This window comes from Glandiceps talaboti, chromosome 9, assembly GCF_964340395.1.
Source record: "Glandiceps talaboti chromosome 9, keGlaTala1.1, whole genome shotgun sequence".
Classification (NCBI taxonomy): Eukaryota; Metazoa; Hemichordata; class Enteropneusta; family Spengelidae; genus Glandiceps; species Glandiceps talaboti.
The window spans coordinates 5343716-5368941 of record NC_135557.1 but is presented as its reverse complement, the minus strand read 5'-3'; the positions used below and the strand labels follow the sequence as shown (position 1 = coordinate 5368941).

The 25226-nt window shown below is 34.8% G+C and overlaps 2 protein-coding genes across 2 annotated transcripts in view; one reads left to right on the top strand and one right to left on the bottom strand.

Annotated features, from left to right (window-relative positions):
• LOC144440356 (uncharacterized) overlaps positions 1-1409 on the bottom strand; it is a 93074-nt gene extending 91665 nt beyond the window's left edge. The window contains exons 1-2 of the mRNA XM_078129721.1: positions 1265-1409; positions 528-640 (exon numbers count right to left, since the gene is read on the bottom strand). The gene's annotated coding sequence lies outside the window, so the exon portion shown is untranslated. The remainder of the gene's footprint in view (positions 1-527; positions 641-1264) is intronic.
• The window catches only part of LOC144440355 (L-rhamnose-binding lectin CSL3-like), a 66169-nt gene that overhangs the window by 5499 nt on the left and 35444 nt on the right, over positions 1-25226 (top strand). The gene's annotated exons all lie outside the window — the stretch shown is intronic.

Genomic DNA, 25226 nt, shown 5'->3' with positions numbered 1-25226 from the left:
AAATGTTGGAACTTGTGCAAATTCAAAAACACGTTTTGGTGTTAAATAACTCACTGCCATCAATGGTTTTTGTCGGTCACACTTTAATAGGCAGAAAAATCTCCTAGGGTCAGACATTTTTTTTTCGTTTTCAGATTTTTATCCTGATATTTACACCTGATGAAGAATGCATCATACAGTGTACAATGAAATACCTTGGTAGGATTTTAGGAAAATATCTTTAACTTTGTACAAATAAAACGACATTGACATGGTGCTTCGATTTATCGAGACTGAAAAAAATGACGTCCATCAAGATCATATTGTAACAGTCAAGTATTGATCAACGTCGGAAACGAATATCGCCAAAGGTGGAATGTCAAGAAGTGATGTAGATGACAAAAACCCTGAGGACAACCAGTCAAGTGCAAATGTTCATGTAGTTTGCTCTAAAACTGATTTAACTGACGTATCTGGTAGTACGAGGCCAACATATAGCTCTCTGAATGGACTGGGTTTTTTATAATATAGAAATACATAACCCGTACCTTGTGGTGTATGAATTCTGTCACCTCTAAATACCCATGTATATGTTATTGTAACTGCCATCGAACCATTTTCAGCTCACTTCAAGAAGACGAGAGGAAAAGCAGATGCAAATCTGGGAATGAAAAGACGGGAATGAGTCCTAACAAACATTTACTACAAATGCTTTAGACAACTAGTGATTCAAAAACACCAACCATGACTATTTATCAAATCGAGGATTCCATTTTAACAAATTTCATCGCTATATATCTATCCCAATATTCGATATTTTATACTTTAAAATGATTTATTCGTCGTAAACACATTATTCGATGTTGAACACTTTCATTATTTGAGTAACCAGATTTAAATCATACCCAACAATTGTATTGGTGTTATTTGAAGAAACCAGTCCCTGGTGTGGGGGCCGATGACATTATAACCGAACAAGTTGAACAAAATGTACGTCCTTTCCGCGATCTGTTCCAAACTGTAAATTTATTTTAAAATTGGAATGGTATGAATGCTACCTTTTGTAACTTGCTATCAGAGTTTTTCGTAAAAATGGCCCTAATTATGAAACCTTTTACAAGAAAATAAGACAAATTCTGACGTCAGAGAGTTCACGTCACACGCCTATAAAAGCCCCAACCATTAAAAGTGACGTTTGTTTGATGTTAGGTATACACTCTTTCCGACTTGATATTGAAAACTATCTATCTGTTGTCAGAAATGATAATTGTTATAGTAAACTTACCTGTTTCTCGTACACACATCGATCTACGTTGGCTCTCACGGTACCTAGTTGAATTCTGAATCAGTCAAACAGCCGTCTGTAGTAAACACGCCGAGAACGGCAACACCAATCGTGGTATTGGTTTTTTAGAGTACTTTATCAAGCCTACAGGTTCCAAACTGAAATTATTAAAAAAATTCCAGCTATTACAAACCAGATATTCCTATAATTAATACAGCATACACAGACCAAAAATGTGGTATAAATAGATAACAAATTAACATCAAATTTCTGATTTACTGATGGTGATGTCACTGGTAGTTTTCGATCACACACGATTTAACAGTACTGTCGTAGAATTACTTTGCACAAAGTCAGGCTTTTACAGTCATTGCAGTCTCGTTAAAACTTTGACGAGATATTTCACGATAACTTCTTCTGATCAATGACTGATTTGATAAGTTTGACACCCTTGCCTTCCATCATGGCAAGAACGACCGTCGGAAAAATACTGAATCCGGATCCACTGATCAGAATTGAACGTTTTTAGCTAAGGCCTAAAAAATAATTGTTTGGTTCCGGTTAGCCGACCCCACCTAGCTTTTCACTGCCAACACTAAGCTTTTTCTTTGCGTATTCGAGAAAAAAAATAAAATCGCAAAAAGTGTGAAGTCTCACTAGAAATAGTGGCTACGGAAACTGACATCAATTTAAAAATGCAATCTAAAACTGTTCTTCCAATCTGTAACGGCTGTACATCTGATGGGAAGAAATAAACAACACAGAGACCATTTGGAAAACAATGGAAAACGCGAACTAGACATTAATTCACACAGAAAAAATATAATAAAATAAATTAAAAAACCTACATACCCCACCTATTCTACAATTGAGTATAATCGGAACCACAGTTTCTTTTATAAGGCCTAAAGGAATTAAACATTTCTTTTGTGTCTGAAGATTTCACACGTTTTTTTTGTCCAATATTTCAATATTTGTGACGTTGTCCTAATCCATGTTGTCAAAATAAATGGTAAATGTCTTCAGTATATTGTATTCTCCTACTACTGTGACGTTTGATAAATCATTGTTTTATTAAAGTTCTGTTAACTTTTGGCGCGAAATGAATTAGTTCACAGCGGAATCTTAAAATGATTGGCAATACATAGACGTCAAAGTATTGGTAAAGAAAACCTTAATATAGTACATCGTAAAAGTTGATTTTTTTCCTGTCGTTTCCAAACATTCGGAGATGAGTGACACTGAGAACGAATAAATGTGTTAACGTACACGATGTACATATTGTATAGTAACGTGTATGTACTGCAGTTTAGATCGATGAAGACTGGGTGAACATGCATGACATTTTCACTTTTTTTTTCGTTTCTTCATCATTCCAACCGCAATATTGGTTATACACACACCACAACTCACAATTTCAAATAATGGACTAACGAACTAACGAATTAGACGGTCGTATACCTGGAGTTTTGTATACCTCTAATACACAGATAAGTTAACATGATTATGTAAGTTGACTAACAAACTTTTTACAATTTTGATAACTTTGATGAAGACATTTTAAAACAGTCACATTAAAATAATATACAACCTAAAATCAAGTTTTTTATCAAACAATTTGGTGAGAAGTTGGGGAAAAGTTTGTGAAACTGAGTTTGTGCTGAAGGTTCATGGGGGTAAATCGAACAATTATTAGTCAATGGAAAAAAAGTGTTCCAATTTTGATGAACATGGAATTTTATTTCACGACGTTTCAGAGTTTATCTTTTAAAACCTCAAAATGACCAATATTATTACCCTATTCAAATCGAATCTCAAGTGTTTGTTTTATAACATTATTTGTGGATTCAAATACTTGTGAAAACTTGGCATTGTTTATCCGGAAACTGTGATTTCCTGTTAAATATTCGACCACGCTGTGATACAATAATTCCCGTATCCAAATCACGCTAACAGTGCATGGCTCCGACTACAAAAACACAATTTATTCATGTGACTATTTCAATGGTTGAGAACAAACAGTCCGTCAAACTGCACCATGTAGGTGTATGATAGAAAAAACCCGAATATAATATGATAGCGTACATGGTGTACACTTGACATAGTAACATGTATGTACAGACTGGGTGAACATGCATGACATTTTTAACTTCTTGTCGTTTCCTTTATCATTTCAACGGTAATATTGGTGTTACACCGTACACCACAACTCTCAATTCCACAAATTTCAAATAACGGTCCATAGAATTGGCGAACTAGACTGTCGTGTCGTGTGGAATTTGCACACCTCAAACACACATGTAGGTGACTCATTTTACAAAACAATTTTTTTTTGACATTTTGATGTAGTATATTACAACAAAGTCACAAAACGATTTATTCACAATCCGTGGGTATAAACCCACGTTTTTTTATGCGAAACTAAGTTTGTGCTGAAGGTTCATGGGAGTAAATCGAACAGTTTTTAGTCAAAAAAAGTGTAACAGTTCTACTTTTGAAGGACAGGGCATTTTCACGAAGTTTTAGCACGGATCTCTTAAAATCCAAAATAAACAATATTATTACTCTAATGAATTGAAATCAAAGAAATTGATTGTTTGATAACATTATTTGTGAATTAAAATACTTCTAAAAACTTAGAATTCTTTAGTCGGAAACAGCGATTTCATTTGAATTATTCTACCACGCTATGATATTTCCGTACCCAACTCACGCTAACAGTGCATGGTTCGGACCACAAACAAAATACTGTTTAGACCGGCATGTGAACAATTCTCTGATTGAGAACAAGCTGGGCTCTATAAAAGTCTGTGTGCATTTAAATGACTCTTAAAGGGGAGCTAAAGGGGTGATAATTCATTTCGGCACTTGTAAACGAAAACATGGAACACATCGAAATAGGAAGACGTGAACCGACAGAAAGGTTAGAAGAGGCAGACGCCGGGGGGGGGGGAGAGAGAGAAAGAGAAAGAGAGAGAGAGAGAGAGAGAGAGAGAAAGAGAGAGAGAGAGAGAGAGAGAGACTGACTGACTGACTGACAGAGAGATAGAAACACATAGAGACACACACAGAAGCAGACATGGACAGAGGCACAGGCAGAGACAGAGACAGACAGACAGACAGACAGACAGACAGACAGACAGACAGTCAGTCAGTCAGACAGAGACACAGAGAGATACTGACTGACTGACTGACTGACTGACAGACAGACAGACAGACAGAGGAATAGAGGCAGAAACAAAACAAAAACAGACGCAAACAGAGGCTGAGCAAAATGAGTATACAGAGACAGACAGAGTCAAACATACGGAGAATCATGTACAAATACATGGAGAGGCGGCGAGACATAGAATTACATAGAGGCAGGAGAATACTGGAGAGAATACTGAGAAAGCGACACAGAGACAGAGATAAAGGGAGACAGAGACCAAGAGACGGCAGGACAACGATAGAGAGAGAGAGCTAAGACAGACAATAAGTTTATTATTTAAACGAATTAATGTATGGTTATTCAGTTAATATGATAATTTATTTGCAAATATCACAACACTCAGTACGAAAGGATTGATTTAACTAGTAAAGCATGTATGACGCTCAACATTAATTTTCAATCGTTTTTAGTTGTCATAAGGCCTAAAAAATCAATCGTTTTGTTTCGGTTACCCGACCCCACCTAGCTTTTTTTTAAGTATTCGAGAAAAAATAAAATCGCAAATATTTTACAGTCTGACGAGAAATTGTGGATGAGAAAACAGACATCAACTTAAAGAGACAATCTCAAAACTGTTCTTCTAAATTGTAATGACTGTATGTCTTATAGGAAGAAATGCACAACATAGAGACCATTTGGAAAACAATGGAAAACCTGAACTAGACACTCACACTGAGAGAGAAAAAATACAATAAAGCACAACAAAAAATCTACCTACCCAACCTATTCTAAAATTGAACGTAATCGGAACCATACAATATTTTTATTAGGTCTAAGGTCTACCGTAATCCATTCACACGGCATGAATTAGTAGGCTAGTGGTATATATATTATGAGCACATTTATATAGAGATTAACAGTCAATCCACCATAGAAATAGAGGAACACATTCAAAGATGTTATTATTGCATTGATAATCAAACCTCTCATTATATAACGAACTTAGCCTACATTTATGAGACACATTAAAAGTTGTGATAGTTTGCAAGATTTCAACGTTCGTTCGTCTTGCATTATGACTTGTCACGCTAACATATCGATTGATATTTATACTCTCAATGGGTGTTTAAAAGACATTTTGCAGAGGTCACGAGTGTGTTGTAAACTTTGGCCCAGTCAGATGCATATAAAGCATTCTGAGTACTAAATGTATTGAACAATGAAAATAAAACATTTTTTCTTTCATGAATGAGTTGATAATGACTTTGTTTCTCACCCAGGCTAAAATTCATTTGAAAAGTGCCAGATATCGTTTAGAAATCAAATATTAATTTACACAATTTTTGGCGGGAAGTCGTCAGTCACATTAAATGGCATTATTTGGGTGAAATACCTAAATAATATACTAACAGTACCTCGTATTTGATTAGTGTATTCACTTATATCTCAGACCAGTACATGGAAATATCAATTATTTTTTCCAATTCTCAATGTAAGTTAACCTATTCAAAACAAAATGCAAAGTAAGTGAAGTGAGGACCTAGTTATTTACAGTCTGTCTATTCAACAAATTACATTTGCACTGTTATTTTCAGTACGTTTATTCGACGATTGCACTGTGTAAAATCTATGTAATATACGCAAGTGTACTCTGGTATTTTGTCAACGTTATGTTAGCATTTCAAATAATAGTTACTACAGTATGATAAACTGAAATTAATTAGATATTTATTATCTTCTAATTAGTTCAATGTAATTGGTTTTGGATTAAAATATCTAAGTAAATAATATTATTATGTTACAGTTAATGTAATGAAGCGGTTCATATAGTTCATTAAACGTTTCCTTTGAACTAAATAATTAAATTTTAAATGTTCATCTTACAGTTAATATAAAGTAACATTTCATATACTAATGAATGAATTAATTAATTGGTGTTTTAAATAATTAGGTAATTAATTAAGCCTTTTGAGTTATTTTGAATTCATTAATCGAATTGTATATTATGTTATTCGATGTCTTTAAAGTTAAGTTAAGCTACCTAAATTTGGGACAAATAATTTTCCTCAATTTTAAACACACTATGTTAGTTAATAACACCTTTTAATTGATTTAAATTTGTTAAATGGAATGTTATATTGGTAATCAAATTCTTGTACGTACCATTTCTTGAATTTTACATGTTTTGGTGAACGCATTGTCATGACACAGCCTATACCCACTAAAGCTAAATTATTGACATTCAGGCCTACATTTGTGTATCTGTACGCTCAGACACAGATAGATTACTGTTTGTCCAATGAACGAAAAAGTTACATATTTGATTATTTGACGTCAGAACAAACCTCATCTGAACACCTGATGATCTGTTTTAAGTTTTCATTTTCTTAGCGAACGTGATAATTTTTATATCATAATCTTCAAGTTTTGTTTTCGCTTTCAAAACTTACACTTTACAAGTAAAAAAGCTACAAAACAATAATTGTTATCCAAGGTTTTTGAAATGTTGCATTTTTATCAGCAAAATATCAAGTAAATATAAGAAAATAAAACTCCCAAACTACATATATCACTATCCTAAGAAGTCTCTAAATCTTATGGAATTTGTTTTAATTGAAAATGACAAAAAGTGGAATAATCCCAGTCTTAAATGGTTACATGAATACTAAACCCTTTGCACTGCACCATGGCGTATATAACACATACATAATCAGAGTATTTGACCTTCACGAAATGCGTGAGATATTTGATTGACATTAATGTTTCTAATGATAGAAATTAGACGAAAAAAACCTTTATGTTGGAAGAAAATTATTAAACAGAACAGTAAAACACAGTCTATACAAATAGACAAGGCCTTGAGTTGCTACCATTCAGATTTGGGTAGCAAAGATAGTAACCTGCTATGTCTATGGTAACACATTGAATCTAGCTTACGTTGTTGTAAAAATAAGACAGTGCTAGTCATCCACCGATGGGAATGATTGGACACCTGTTTGGCTTTCCCACTATATCACTAGACTTATTGCATTGCTAATATCATCAATTCATTCTAGACTTATTGCATTATTGCTAATATCATCAATTCTTACATTTTGACTAAAGTTTATGGAATACTTCAAACATACTAAATAATGCAATCACATTTTATTCATAAAAAACATGTGAAAATAAACCTCTCAGATCGAACACGGGTAACTGTGAATCTAGCTACATCATTCATAGTAACCTCGATAAGCTATTGACATATTTTGGTTTCCATACCTAAAAACTAGACCTAAAAAAATTTGTGGTTCCGATTACTCTCAATTTTAGAATAGGTGGGGTAAGTGGATTTTTTGGGGACTTTTTTTTTAATATGTGAGTGTCTAGTTCAGATAGTTATGTTTTCAGTTGTTTTCCATATGGTTTCTGTGTTATTGGTTTCTTCCCATCCAATGTACAGTCATTACAGATTGGAAGAACAGTTTTATATTGTCTTTTTAAGTTGATGTCAGTTTCCGCAGCCACTATTTCTGGCAAGATTTCACAATTTTTGCGATTTTTTTTCTCGAATATGGTAAAAAAAAGTTTATGGTCGGCAGTGAAAAGCTAGAGAGTCGGGCAACCGGAAGCAAAACGTTTTTTAGGCCTTATCCCGATCACCTTGCCATAGAAAAGTTTTATTAAAATACGAAAATGTATCCTAGATTTATCATGTCTGAGTAGATTATGAATTCTCTGCATTTTGTGTGAAATGTACCATAATAATAATAATTAGAAAATGAAACAAATAAAACAAACAAACAAACAAACAAAACAAGCAAGCACACAAACAAAACATGTTGGTAAACAAATTTCGAGGCACTAAAAGAAAGCATACAAGGAAACCAATAGTGTAAATGTGTGTAGGTGTAGTGTTGGTTATATATCGTACGCTGTAGTCAGTACAAGGTAAAATTTATATGGGATGACTTTCCGATAAAAGTACAGTAGCGAAAAAGGCAGAGACACAGACATCAATATACATGAACATACACTTTGGTTTATGTTTGAGAGAGGGTTAATAAAATGTGGGAGATATAAACAGGTCAGCCCGGCCGACTTTGGTTTACATACGTTTGCCTGGAAAGTTGCGTTACTTTGTTTGTAATCAGTACACAGCACTTAGAGAAACAAGGTACAGGTCTAAACCTAGACAGTAACGATTGAAATCTAAGGAAATGATAGTTTTCGAAAAAAACAACAAAAAACAAACAAACAAACAAACAAACAAACAAACAAACAAACAAACAAACACATTTAAGGACAATAAAATAGAAACTAAAATACCGTGAGATATTTTGAGAAATGAAAGAAACTTAAACAACAGATAAACAAAATACATAGCAGAAAATCTCAAACTTTTTCAACGTAGGCAGTGCATGAAATCAGTCTGAATGCAACAGACTAGACGTTACATAAAAAGAGAATACGCTACGTCTTAATCAATGAATCATGACAATCGAAAAGAAAAGGGAGACAGGGTAAAAAGTAACTCTCGGTACAATATCTTGTATATCAAATGTGTGCAAGAATAGATTTTGTCATTTCTTACGTAGATGGGACAGTTTGTTGATCTCCTAACGGTATATATAATTCTCGTAAGGATACTACATAGGTTGTACAGGCTGCCAACCCACACCCCCCCCCCCCCCAAAAAAAAGGGGGAAAAAAGAAATCAGATATCTTCCGGTACCATCTATGGGTATGTCGTGATTAAATCTCCTACATTATAACATGTGAGATTAAAGTTTACAAAAATATACAAATAAGTTTATCAACATTTTAACATAGTTTAATCTGTACGGGATACCTTCTTTGAAACAGAAATTAATATGTAAAAACACAGATAAGTGGTGTCTAACACACTACTAATTGTATGAATTGATAAAAACAATTGACATACACAAAGGTAGATACACTCTTCTAATAAAAGCGGTCGTCTACCCATTAACCACAGTGTCTCCAAAAATGTGGACCGAAAATAACCATAGCAACGGATGAACCACTTGTCCTTTATACCCTATAATGTCCATTTTAGGATTTCTCTTTAGATAATTAATTGTAAATTAGTCAACGAGTGGATTTATTTATTTATTTATTTAGATATTTACAAAAAATATATCATCATGAAAAAGGGGCATTCACATATTGCATCACAAGCTACAGACATTGTATGTATGTATGTATGTATGTATGTATGTATGTATGTATGTATGTATGTATGTATGTATGTATGTATGTATGTCAGTATGTCAGTATGTATGTATGTATGTATGTATGTATGTATGTATGTATGTATGTATGTATGTGTGTGTGTGTGTATGTATGTATGTATGCATGCATGCATGTATGTATGTATGTATGTATGTATGTATGTATGTATGTATGTATGTATGTATGTATGTGTGTATGTATGTGTGTGTGTATGAATGTATGTATTTATTTATGTATGTATGTATGTATGTATGTATGTGTGTGTGTGTATGTATGTATGTATGTATGTATGTAATACTATGTATGTATGTATGTGCATGCTTTTACGAATGGATGGATATATGGATGGATGAATGTATGGACTGATGGATGTGTGTGTGTGTGACTTCCTTATTAATGCCTAGTTACATAATTAAACTTTTAAACATTGGCATTTAATAAATCAGTCTACCATCTACTAACACGAGAGAGAGAGAGAGAGGGAGAGAGAGAGAGAGAGAGAGAGAGAGAGAGAGAGAGAGAGAGAGAGAGAGAGAGAGAGAGAGAGAGAGAGAGAGAGAGAGAGGAGGAGGAGGTTGATAGATTGATGGATGGATGGATGGATGAATATATATATATATATATATATATATATAGATAGATAGATAGATAAACAGTTAGCTAGATAGATAGTTAGATAGCTATAGGTAGATATAGCTAGCTAGCTAGCTAGCTAGCTAGCGAGAGAGATAGGTAGGTAGGTAGGTAGATAGATAGACAGACAGACAGACAGACAGACAGACAGACAGGTAGGTAGGTAGGTACATGTAGGTAGGTAGGTAGGTAGATTGATAGAGAGGTCGATTTGTCATCATCATCGTCATCATCATCATCATCATCATCATCATCATCATTTTGCCTTTAGAGTCATGGTTTACAAGAACTTTATTAGTAAGAAGTAAAAAAAGTAATCCATTCGCTAATCGTCTTTTCAACATTGAAGCAAATACAAATAAGACGTCATTGAAGTCCGACATTTGATAGTTTTGAGAGCCAAAAAAACCTAAAAGTTATCGCCCGCGAGGAAAAAATTATTATTGTCTGCGCATGTATTGAATTAGCTTCCGAAAAGAGCACCGTCATTGTTGTAGCCAGACATGTGATCGACTGTCGGCTAACTATAACACAGAGGTCGTGTCCTGTCTGTCTGGTTCACAGAAGGTGTTGGCACGGTTTCAACTTTGTGATGCCATATTTGGATTCTCCCTCTTCAACTCCAGACTGATACAGTCACGTGACGATTCCAATTTATTTGCATCCTCTGTCATTTGCTGACTCTACCGATAATTGTTTAAGCAATGGTATTGTATGTTTGTTTGTTTAAGCAATGATATTGTTGTTTGTTTGTTTGTTTGTTTGTTTGTTTGTTAAGAGTATACTATGTATTTGTGATGTAAATCTTGGTTGAATTTATATTTAATAATAACAATTACCAGAACCAAGTTCCAGAAACGACAAATCAGTGATATTATTTGATAAATGTACATAAGTATTATTTCCGCCCTAAAAGCTTAGAAATATATTAACCTGTTTGATGAAATTTAGTACACGAAATAATTATACCCTATTCAAAAATTAGAAAGCGAACAAAAAATTGAACCACAGTATTGTACAGTCACCGCATATACGGAAAGTCTGAAAAACCGAGGAGGTGATAAGTAAAAGATAACAATTTCTTGTTGATTTTTTGTTACAACATTTCTTAAGATTTGAGAAAATTCATTGTATTCTTAATAGAGTTTTAAAGGAATAACTCAGCCCAACTCAGCCCATGTAACCGAGTACTCTTAATCTATTCCATATCTGACGTATTGTCAATCCATATTTTAGGATTAACTCGTGCGTTCACATCACGGGTTGCCCCAATATCTGTATTTTAGGATTAACTCGTGCGTTCACATCACGGGTTGCCCCAATATCTGTATTTTAGGATTAACCCGTACGTTCACATCACGGGTTGCCCCAATATCTGTATTTTAGCGTCATTTTTCGTCAGTCTATAGACGTTCACGAAATACTTAACTTTTACAACCACTGAAGTAAATCATTGAGCTGGAACTTTAATTCGTCTCTATGTCTTTCAAGAATATGTTCGGGGCTGTTTGGTCGTAAATTTACACTGCTCAGTTTAATTACTAATTTTCAAGAATACAGCTGTAAAGAGTCGGGAAGGGGGGGGGGAGGACTGAGTTTGTGTTTGGTCGTAAATTCACACGAGTATGAAAACAGTTCTTCATTGTATAAAGTATAGACACACTTTTGCTATAAGTCATTATCCATGACATGTTGCAACTACAACGCTGGGGCATCAAATAATGCAACATATGCATGTAAATGTCTTGATATGTGTATATTATATGCTACAGTAATTGTTAGTCAACACACATAAAAAACTAAAGTCAATGTTTTCAGTGAGTATGGCTGCCAAACTTTATAGTAAGTATATTAGAGGAGAGAGAGAGAGAGAGAGAGAGAGAGAGAGAGAGAGAGAGAGAGAGAGAGAGAGAGAGAGAGAGAGACATACATACATACATACATACATACATACATACATACATACATACATACATACATACATACAATACATACATACATACACACACATAAACACGCATACATACATACATACATACATACATACATACATACATACACACACACACACATACACACACATACATACATACATACACACACACAAACACATACATACATACATACATACATACATACATACATACATACATACATACATACATACATACATACATACAGAGAAACAGGTATGGAGACAGAGAAGCAGAAACAGAGAGTCATAGATAGAGAGTAGAGTACGGCGAGTGTACGATATAAAAGGTGAGACAGAGACAATAATACATAAATACAGGTAGTCCTCATACCAACCCTCGAAGTTAGATTCTCCATTGAAACTGTCATTAATCTGTATTTTTCTATTTTCATATGCGAACTTATTAAAAATACTGTTGTATATATGCAAAATAACAGCTCCATCACTCTGTATACATCAACTATAGATATTCTATGTTTATATACTGAGGACGATATAATTTATTTCAAATACCGAGCCCTACTTTACGTAATCGATTTACCATTAAGTGAAATTGGTCTTTGTATTCTTGGCGCAACATGTCAGGGTACCATTTGGGAGAAAATGTCGCACGAAAAACTTTAATTTATCCACATCTGCGGAACCGATAGTTGAACACACGTACAGATATGAGTCCATGGGTAAGCAAGATTTACACCATCTAATTATCATATCATTTGTCATAATCTAACTTGCAACAACATATCTTTCAATATTAGGTGATTATAAAATGTGCAATAATGACAGAGAAAGCAAAACAGAAATTCAGATTTAGCGTCACCATTTTCACCGTCTTGGTTGTACTGCAATCATGGCAGACAATGTTGACAAGTATGGCATATATCTCAATTTAAACAACAAGCCACAGAAAACATGGCGGCTAGGACATGTACAGTGTACATATAGTACATCGTCATTTCAAAAGTACACATACAACTATCACTGTACTTGCGTTTAATGTTAGCTATAGCATCCAAGTTTGAGTTATGTTTCTGTGTTTCAATAAATGCAGGTATTCAAGTACATAGATTTTGAGTCTTATTTTTCAGGCATTTAGTTTCAATTTGATGTCATTTCTGCTGATGGTAAATACGAATATAACACGACTAGTTGTAAAGTGTATACCCAGTACCAGTAACGATTAAACACAGACTGAGTATTTACATATACACGATTAACCTTCTCTGTGTATCTATCTCTCCTCGTTTTCTACGTCACTAGATATATGTCCTACAGTCTAGCTGTGTCCTATCTTTCAGTGCCTAGCTCTCTTTATGCCTTCTTTATTCCTCTCAACTCTCTTTCCCGCTTCCTACATGTATCTCTCATCTCCCATCTGTCTGTCTGCCCCCTCTCTGTCTGTCTGTCTGTCTGTCTGTCTGTCTCTGTCTCTGTCTCTGTCTCTGTGTCTCTGTCTCTGTCTGTCTCTCTGTCTGTCTCTCTCTCTCTCTCTCTCTCTCTCTCTCTCTCTCTCTCTCTCTCTCTCTCTCTCTCTCTCTCTCTCTCTCTCTCTCTCTCTCTCTCTCTCTCTGTTTACAACCAATTCAGTTTCAATGCAGGTTGGCAAGTGTACACTTTCATTCAGTGTCGTTTCATCAACCTTCCCCAGTCTCTTTTGATCAGGAAAGGTATGTGCAAAATGCCAAATGTAGAAACTCACAGTAGACAACTTTTTGTCAATCCATGTCTGTCTGTCTGTCTGTCTGTCTGTCTGTCTGTCTGTCTGTCTGTCTGTCTGTCTGTCTGTCTGTCTGTCTGTCTGTCTGTCTGTCTGTCTGTCACCTTCCGTTGCGGTCGCTTTGCACACTACCCCCTTCGTCCTATCTGTCCATAATTCGTATAAGTAACTTCTTAGACCAGAGTACAATTTTCCGATGTATATATCTTGTATAAACGTTAACGTGTGTAACTTTGGTTTATGCCAAAAAATTAGGCATTGCATATCTAGTCTCACGTTTGACATTGTACCATACCTATACTTGGTATAATGCAATGGTGAATACTTGAAAAACAATATCAGAATGGTGATATTTCTACAACGGTCATTTCATATTGCCTCGCGATTCTGTGACGCTGTGCACATGTGGTGACATTTACGAATAATCTGTCAATAATTAGTTTACAATGCGCATTTTCGCATACCATGCTATTCAGCTACTCTTCGGAACCACAGAGACCGACAACGAACTACACCTAAGGTCCTGTATTCGAACGTCGACGAGCTGTCCGGGGTGTACACCGTCTCCGCAATAACACGAATCTAGTTGCGTACAATACTTATATCAATTATTGTTTGTTGTATCTACATTATGTACCTTTCTATTCAAGTGAAAATATATCAAAACAATTACTTATAAATGTAACTGGACAACAACATAATTACAGACCTGACATTAAACCTTATATACCATGTATGTACTCCCCACACCATCATAGGTCTGTACATAGAACAGCCAATTCCTATTTGAATGGCTACTTCTTGAAAGAAAATGACTGTGATTATTATACCAAATTTTGACTCAGGTTGATAAATATTGACAGATTTTCTGATTTCAGTCTAAAATTATTCTAATTCTGGCTACACAAATACCGAAAACACAAGAAAGTTTGGTGGCGGGAAAGTGCTGTTTGTGACAGGCGCTGCTAGTGCAATCGATTTTTCACGTTCTAATGAATTATTTCATTTGATAAATATTAGTTTTGCAACCAAATAACAAATATTGGACGATAAATAATTCGATTGGTCTAGAAAGCAATATCGATATTTCTTATGTGCTGTAAATTGAAAGGAAGGCTGACAAAAAAAAAAATACACCACCATTGTCCGCCATTTTGTTTCGTGTTGGGTCATATCAAATTGTTGTTATTTTTCAGATTCCTTTTGTGACGAAATGCCTAATATTTACATGGAATGGATAATGTCATACTCGTGAAGTAAAATAAAAAAATGGCCAGTTTAATCTTTGCTTTGGATACTGTAAATTGTTGCTGTGATAACTTGTTGTTTGTCTTCGTTCAGGCTGATCGAGTTGTGAGGGCATCACTTGTCGATTATCGTTACGAAATATCTCAATATTATAAGAGTCATTTTCAATTGGGAAAATTTCTTTTCACGTTTTCGTCATGGTATTTATCTCTTAATTAATGTAATTTTTAAACTACCTACCAACCTGTCGCCAACTTCTATAACACAACGGACCACTGGCGTCGTAAACTTCGGTGTGTCTTACACACGGACCGAACGAGAACTGTCCTCGGGGTCAAAGACCACTATTTCTTGAACCGTTTCAGGCAGGATACTGAACATACAGACACCGATGGTTTTAAGAGAAATTTGTACACTCCCCACTTAACGCTGACTTATCACACTGTTGTAACGATGCTGAAAACTCTTGAAAACCACGGTGGATTTTCAGGGTAATTTTCTATCCCTAAACTGTGTGTGAGATTCAGGGTACCCTTAACGTACGTAACACTGCAATAAACCTGTTGAATCCGGAATAAATTACAAAAGTACGGTAGAATACTAAACACTTCAACAATTCTTTCAAACATTTTCTTTCAAATATAATTGTGATCATAGCATAAGACATCAGAATATTGAGTTGTTTGTTTATTGAATATTTCTCTGTAGCTTGGTTTCAAAATTAGATTGTACTGAGTGGAGTATTTTTTGGGGGAAGATTTGTTAAGATATTGCAAGAAACATTAAAATCCACTTTTAGATTAAGTCGTTGCTACGATATGATATACTTTTTTTGTCACTTCAGCGATTTGGATTCTTGAGTTAGCTGTTTGTATCAGTAAATATAAGTCAATTTACAAACGAACTTCGTTGGTATCGTGTTTACATTAATATTTTCAGTGACAATTTTTTCTTTGAGAATATATTGTTCGTGGTTCCTAAAATGAATAGGATAGTAAAATATAGTTACTTTGGAACGGTACATTTGAAATGAATGTGACGTTTCCATCCGTCTTCTACGGACCCTGATCACGCACTGATTTCATTATTCAGTGTTAATGTCTCTCTTCGAACTGGCGGAAGAATATGTCCGTAAATTGATGGTAGTTGGAATCCTCGGTCCCTGTTCATGATGGGTCTCCTCTGTCTGGTGTAGATGGCTTCCCTTACTCTATGTTTTAACCAGTCCAGTTCGCTGGCTGGTGTTCTACCAGGACACGGTGTGGCTCGTCCTGTTGCAGTGGTTCACAAATCCGGTGGTCTAACCCCTTTGGTGTCGTCTTTGAAACTCTTCCTTGTCACAAATGTAATTTAAAGTCTGTTTCACGAGTACAAAATTATACGAATAGATAAATAACGAACAAATTAACACCTTTTTGTGTACATTTTGTGTGACTCCTACGTATCTTTATTTCGGACTGATTTCTTAAAAATGATCCTTATATGATATATCTGTCAAATATTTTGGTTTAAACTTGATATTTTAACTTCGAAACTTTCCTGGGAATCACGACTATGCGTGTATGAAATATTTAGTGGTAAATTTGAACTCAATAAACAATGAGGCCACAAAGTGTGAAATTGTACTAACTTTCAGACGGTGTGTAAACGAGTGACATGGCAAAACAACCTCGACTTGGTGACTTAAGTCATGATGCTGATTGTGACAAACGAATTCCAAAATACTTAAATATATTCTCGAAATTATGTTACGAAAATACCAAAGAATATATGTATTTGGTATAAATTCACACTCATTTGGACAATGCTTTAGGAAATTCCCAAAGTTCAAAATTCTATAATAATGATGAAAAAAAACAGAACAAAATACACAGCAAAGATTGGAATTCTATTTGTAAAATAAATGTTCGTGTATTTTAATACTTTCAAAGAATGATTACGGCGTTAAGACAGAAAGGTAAAGATTTTCATAAAAGTTCCGGACCTGCTTTCTGTTCTTTTTTAAACTTTTTACTCAAGATAACATACTTACATGAAATCTCAATAAAACTATATAATCGGTTAATGTAGGTGTCTGCCTTCTATAACATTACAATTGTGTTACAATGTTTGTTGATTGCAGGCAGGGATTCGTGGACATTATTATACACATAATTATAGTTACTAAACAGTATTATCTTTAGATACCAGGTTTGAATTCAGTCAATTGCAAGCGATGGTTAAGTATGCATAAGTACATAGAATACTGTTCGTTGAAATATATAAAAAGGTTACTAAAGCCGATGAATATGTTAATAATACATTTAAGGTAACCAACAAGTCATAAAAACCCAAGAATATCCGGGCATTATATAATGTTAGCTGAAAGCTGAAAAGTACTGAGACACACGCCAGAATGAAATTGGAAGTGACCGGACAAGACATAAATTTGTAAAACGATAAATTCTAGTAGATGCCCGACAGCTTAGTTATGTACTTCATTCTTAATATTTTTATTTCTATAAAATATTTTTATCCTGGCTAAAACTCAACAAGTGTCGCACACACCGCATGGCGTTCAAGGGTCGGCTTCTTTCTGTTGGGACCTCAACAATCTCTCTCTCTCTCTCTCTCTCTCTCTCTCTCTCTCTCTCTCTCTCTCTCTCTCTCTCTCTCTCTCTCTCTCTCTCTCTCTCTCTCTCTCTCTCTCTCTCTCTCTCTCTCTCTCTCTCTCTCTCTCTCTCTCTCTCTCTCTAAAAATCCAGCATAAAATTCTAAATAAAGATAGTTAAACTCCATGTTGCGAATAATGTGAGAAACAGCTGTATTTACTATTATTCAACACCAGGACCTATATTATTATACCTACCCAAAAGTTGAAATGTTAGACGCCGTCATTCTTAGGTAATTCTGAAATCCATTGGGCCAATGAAGTCATACGATGTTTGGATGTATTTTCAATAAACGGAAACGATTCATTTATAGGGCAAAGATTCTTTAAATCGTGTGGCTTTCTATAAGTTTTGAATTTGCTTACAACGTTGAGCTCCTTCCCTGCCAGACAAATGTGACACTTGGAGTAGGGACTCTAACTCAAGGACTTTTTTTCGGTAATTTGGGTCGTGTTTTGACACTACTTGACAGAATAATTTCCGTCTAAAATGAGGTAGGATTCCCTCTAAAAAGTGGCTTTTTTGGGAAATAATTTATACAATTTGTAGAAGAATGAAGTGTTTTATCACTCCCTAGTAAAAAGATAAGAAAATATGAGAAAAATTGAAAAAAAATTGAAAATAATATATCCACAAATTTTGGCGGGAAAAAAAATCCAATGTGAACGAGAATCAAACTGCATACCGTATAAAGACATTTCAAATTAGGCACTAATGTCATCACCGTAGGATTGTAATTTGACTTAGAGAAACGGAAGGAGATACTATGGCCGTCTTGTAGGTTCTAGTTTTGACGACAGTATGGATGTCGTTTTAGTAAATGTAAGATTGTATGTTTATAGTGCTTGTACTACAACGCTAATACTAACCTAGGATAAACTTGCGGTCTACAGGAATTCACAAATCGTGGTACGAGTACAAATGTTTACTCGTTACTGGACGCGGGTGGTAAGTAGAATTGAAACACGATTCATAATAAATTATGCAGACTATAACATAATACGTACATGCATTAGGTTTGTGGTTATATGTGTACTTGGTACGATGTAAAATTCACTTACATTCAGGGATTGGAAAAGGGATGGGAGGGAAAAAATGACAAATTAGGAATGAAAGAACAGCAACCAACTTGTGTATCAAACCCTACAAAGTTTAATAGTCATGGATGCTAACATTACAAAGAAAAGAACATTGTGTTCATGTACAAATATGATATTTGTGTCTTAGTAATATTTAAGTTTAACAAGTGCTAAGTCGTTTTTAATAACTGTAAATCTTGTGCGACTCACTCTGTAAAACAAAAATATATCGTTACTGATTTAAAAGAGAGAAAGACCGACAAACATACATACACATACATTCATTCATACACACACACACACACACACATACATACATACATACATACATACATACATACATACATACATACATACATGCATGCATACATACATACATTCATTCATACACACACACATACATACATACATACATACATACGTACATACATACATACATACATACATACATACATACATACATACATACATACATACATACATACATACATACATACACACATACATACATACATACATACATACATACATACATACATACATACATACGTACATACATACATACATACATACATACACACATACATACACACATACATACATACATACATACATACATACATACATACATACATACATACATACATACAGAGAGGCAGGCAGCCAGAAATATAACTGGAGAGAGGGATAGACAAATTTAGACAGACATGACGTAGGGCAGAGTAAAATGGTATTAAGAGTCAGTCTGATTGGCGTCACAGACCGACATAAAACGACGGACTGAGAGGGGGATAGACGTACAGACAGAGGCAGATAAGGGGACTGACAGACAGACAAAAAGGTAGGCGAGGTAGGAAGACTAAACATAGGCTATAGATAAAGCGGGAACAGGACGGGGGGGGGGGTCGGGGTAGCGAGAGGGAGTCTCCGTGAAAAAAGAAAGAGACAGAGCAGACATAGACTCGAAGATGGTCAGGAGATAGGACAGTGAGGGAATAGAAAGGAATGATTTGAGGACGAGATAGCATGCAATAGAAGAGGGATGTTAGCCTGTATTTGATAATTACATGTAATGCTATTATATCAATGGGTCCCATGGTATACGTGTATACCTTATAGAAAGGACCAACGATCGTGGATATTAAATGCTATATATATTGCCTGAAGATGTAGTCTTATTACCCATTGAAAACACACCATGATTATAAATATTGTCAGAAATATCCCTTATGTACACTGGTATTGGTGTCTCCCAAGTAAAGACGACTAGCGAATCGTCAGTTTAAGCCCCTTCATACCCCGCGGTAACGATATTTCTATTTCGAAAATGTTTTGCGGAAATGAGTATTTTTCGTCCACTACACCTCATCGGTAAGTCCACAGGTATCACAGAAATGTCTCATACTCTATTTTAACTCGAGTATTCGTTGTTGTACCCACGTTTGAAATCTCATACTGAAAAGAATAATACTTTCCGCTTTGGGAAATTTCAGATTTACTTTCAAACTGAATCACTCTCTCAATCGTACTTTTTTAAAATCTTAAATTTGACTGCGTCGTGAGTTGTAATGAAAGTTTGTGTGGGTTTTGTATGTTACAGGTAGATCTACACCTACATCGCAACAGCTGCCGAGTTCTTTACTTGCTGATTTTCCGATAGGTTTGGCACAATTTTCTATTAACATGCAACTTTTGTAGAACGAAAATCGTAAAGTTTCAAGATAGTGCAAACTTTGGTTGTATGCACTGCAAGCTTAAGCAAAACATAGAATTCCTTGTATGCTTACACACACTGCGTTCCTCTACTTACAAGTTTTATTTTTCGTTCTTTTAAATTTACACATTTGAATCAGTTAGTCATTGACGAATTCAGTTTTTGCGATGTGTATGTGTAACTCTTTAAGTTGTTTGTGACCAAAAAGTCATTTTTATCACTACCTCTTAGTTTATGGCAAAAAGGGATATGTTCATATTATCTTAAACATCTCAGTATGTGTCTTTATTCCCCCCTTTAATCACCAAGAACTCCTCTGTCTTTGTGTCATACTCAAAATCGACACTGTGTGTTGAACTGTAAGGGTTTTTCGGAAGCTTTACTCCATATTGATTGACGTAGCATTCATATATTTACCCATTATGACAAACTGAATGATGTCTACTAACATACAGAGTTCTTACCAGACATTCAGATATAAGATACATGTTACATTATTATATAATTCTATTTTTGGTTTCCAAAACATCTAAAATGCTACAACGTTGTGCTGGTAAACATTTTTTTCGCATATTCAACCTCTCCAGTGATATCACTAATTATGTCTTATTGTGTGTATTCTATCCAAAAAATGAGAATCCAGTTACTGACTATACCACTCTTATATGGTAAACACGTTTATAAGTAAGAATTACCTTGACAAATTTAAATATTTTGTATAACAAAGTGAAATTAGACGATACTTATGTAGTATAACCAATAATCTTAGTGAGAACACAGGATACAAATCTGTATAATTTATACATATGTGAGGTTAGATTCTTCCGAGGATAAAAACAACGTCTCGTAGACATTTCCGTAATCTCCATATTGGTCAATCAAGGATAATTGAGATACCAACGACAATTGTTTTTACTCCAAATCTAAACAACACCAGTAGAATAGAAACTTTGTTCAGTATAAGGTGTAGACGTGTTTTATAAACGACAAATACACACGTGAGACTGTGTTCCACAATACGGTGGTTTGGGTTGGGTCGAGAATATGCAAATGGCGGATGATGAAATAAGTCTACATGTGGGAAGGGTTTGATCGAACAGATTTTAGGCGGTTTTTACTAACATATAATTTATGGCATACTGACTGCATGATACTTATTATACATGTATGTTTGTTTATACACAAGGCTGCCCAAATTCAGGATATGTAGGTATGTATGTATGGTGAAGTTTAATTCAAAAACCAACACTGTCAAAATGGCGGCTGCTCATATTCTACGTAACGCTATTTCTATTCTCATGTTTCGTTACACTGGCATACTGAAAACCATAGAAAGTATAACTGTATGTATTTTATCCACCTTTGATTATTAAAAGAAAAGTAAAGAAAATCATTATTTCTATGATTGAAATCTGAAGTGATGCTGAATAAAGCCGAAATGTTTCAGTTTTTCGTGTTATAATTTTGGTGGGATGTTACTCAATACTGGTGTACTTTTTGCAGGGATTGAACGTTTGTTAACATTTATGTCCCCTCTGTCTGTCTGTCTGTCTGTCTCTCTGTCTCTCTGTCTCTGTCTCTCTCTCTCTCTCTCTCTCTCTCTCTCTCTCTCTCTCTCTCTCTCTCTCTCTCTCTCTCTCTCTCTCTCTCTCTCTCTCTCTCTCTCTCTCTCTCTCTCTCTCTCCTTCTCCCTCCCCTATTCATACAGTCACTACCCAATATTTCATTTTACGTTTATTAACATACGACTATGGACAAATTCCGAACGGTAATATGTTATTTTTTTCAGTTGGTATTTGACACCGCCTACTTCTTGTTTCATTGTATGACAACGAGTATGATACCGTGAGCGGAAATAATCTGTCATCACGGTTTAGTGAAATTCTCTAAAAAATTATATTTTTACATTACCATGGAAACATGTTTTTGGAGCATAGAGCAGTTACTCTGCTGTAGTTTAATACATGATTTATACCATGTTACATGGAATATGTTCAGCATGACTACGCCCAGACTGGGTCAGCTAGTCTGGGTTGGAGTGGGTATACATCAGACATCGTCTGACAAGGAGTTAGTTGTATGGCTGCCAAACGTGGTCGACGATATTATGATAGTCTGAGCAACAATAGTTACATTTGCAGCAAATTGTGGAAATCATTTCGAAAATTTACTTCACTTTGCACATGCTATACATTGAAGGCATGGTGATTTGGCTTTACACACGAGATATTTTACAGTAAAGACATCACAGTTGCGCCATTTCTAACCCGGAAGCGTGTACCAGTTTCCCCACCAACCTTTGTATAGACAGACTACATTTTGTCGGCAAAGTGACAAACACATTTTGAACAATAGAACAGTATTTATCTGTGGAAGCTGACAAGGGTAGTCTGATAAAAGAGGCGTGCTATGAAGACTAGACGACGGAATTGATAAATCAAGGCTTGAGGACAATGCCTTATCACCAGGAGTTTACAATAATACAATTAGATATCCCTATCTTCCAGGGTCTTATTTAGGTTTTTGACACAATCGTTTTCAAAATAACTGCCATATTGTAAACTTTGTGCTCACAAAATTGGGATCTACATTGTTCATCGTCTGCTATCTTTGAATAGAAGTGCTAGATCTGTAGCTAGCACACACATGATAAGTCAACCGTCGGTCGAACAGTCATTGCCTGTTGCAGACATAACAGTTTAGAGTATCGATTGTTGGCACTGTGCCATCCAGACAACCGAGGCAGACGACACGTTCTGCAAAAATTAAAAAAAAAAAATTCTGCTGCCGGTTTCAAATTTAGAGAAGAAGAAATCTCCGAAAATTGTGAATACTTTCCTACACGCCGTCACAAAGATAAAATTTTAATTAACACTTCTAACAGTTATTTTTAAAAGTCGCTAATTCTATATTTTATCGAACATTTATCCTTAATACGTCAAACATTAAAAGATCGAAAGCCATATTTTCGATGATTGTAGATCACGAATTTACAGAAATCACAAATTCCAAATTTTATCTTCAAATCATTTTGGCATGGAAGTGTTTGGCACTAGATACCAGACCAAAATGATTCACTGTGTGGGATTGAACATCAAATGAAATTATATGTTATAAATTGATATAATTGTATTGGTATAAAATTGACGGTAGGTAGCTGAGAGAGAGAGAGAGAGAGAGAGAGAGAGAGAGAGAGAGAGAGACTTGGAGAGAGAGAGGGAGAGGGAGAGGGAGAGAGAGATGTATGTTGTTTTTGTTTACTTTGTAATAATTGTTGAGGTATGTACTATAACTTAGTGATCTAACCATATCAAGATCTAATAATTCGCTGTCAAACAGGAATATTACCTGTGCCCCTTTCATGCGATTGTTTACACATGGACATCAAGCTAGTATATAGTGTACGCTCAGAAATAATTTGTAGGGAGGTACGTGTATGATGCAACAAATCAGAATGATTAATCCATTCTATGTCAAGGTTTGGTACATGTATATATAGGTAAGAAATAACCAAAAATAGTTAATTGTATTGCAACATTACAGAATTTGTGCACGTGGTAATGGAAGCAATCGTCACAGTATCTGAAATGTTTACCTCGCAGCATGTATTTTGCCTTTTTACAATTCACTATTACCAAGCTACATTATAAGTTAAGATGGTACATGAATTTAACTTGTACTTGTCTTAGTTTCAAATCATACTTCTTTGTCAACAATTACATTTACTTATTTATTTAATTGAAGACCAACGGGAGCAAGTCCCATTTACAGGTTCCTATATAATGAAAATATTCAAGAAAAAAAGTCTACAAAACACATAACATGTCAAAGAAATAAAACTAACAAAATACACATAAAAACACATTACAAAGCAAACTATATATAAAATCAATCTTGCAAGGTGGACTTGAGGTAACAATTTTGCAAAATTACATTTTTTACAAAATTTCTCGGAGGTAAATTAAAGTCAATATTTGAAATACTACAACAAAGACCCTTATGAGTTGTAAAACGTCTTAGGCTAATGGAAATATTGCAGATATTGACCAAAATGTGTTCCGATTTGATATTTGTTGAAAATCATATTTTGACACTAAATGATGAGAATTAATAGTTTGTTTTCAACTCGTCTAAAATGAAGGGAAAATATTACAAAATTGAAAAAAAGTGTGAAAAATTATAGAAACCTAAAATATCGAGGAACAGCATTGTGTTCAGTATCCATATTTGTATGTAGATTTAATATGCAATTTGACGGAAATAGCAAATCTATAATTCAATAACACAAATTCTATATTAGATGGCAACCTACATATCTGTCTACAACTTGCATTCGATGTTAATTATTCAACGACGCTTTGTCTACTGTCCTTTGTCGGCTTCCTTCTGACTTCTCTTTTCTGTCACGTGACAACGCCTCTTAGCTTCTGTCGTCAGCTTTTCTAGTTTGGACGATTGCATGTATTTTGTACACTAGTACATATAAACAAAAAACAGAAACCTGTCTTATCTCAATAAAGGTTAAGATTTCGGCTTTTAATTTCTGTATACCTTCC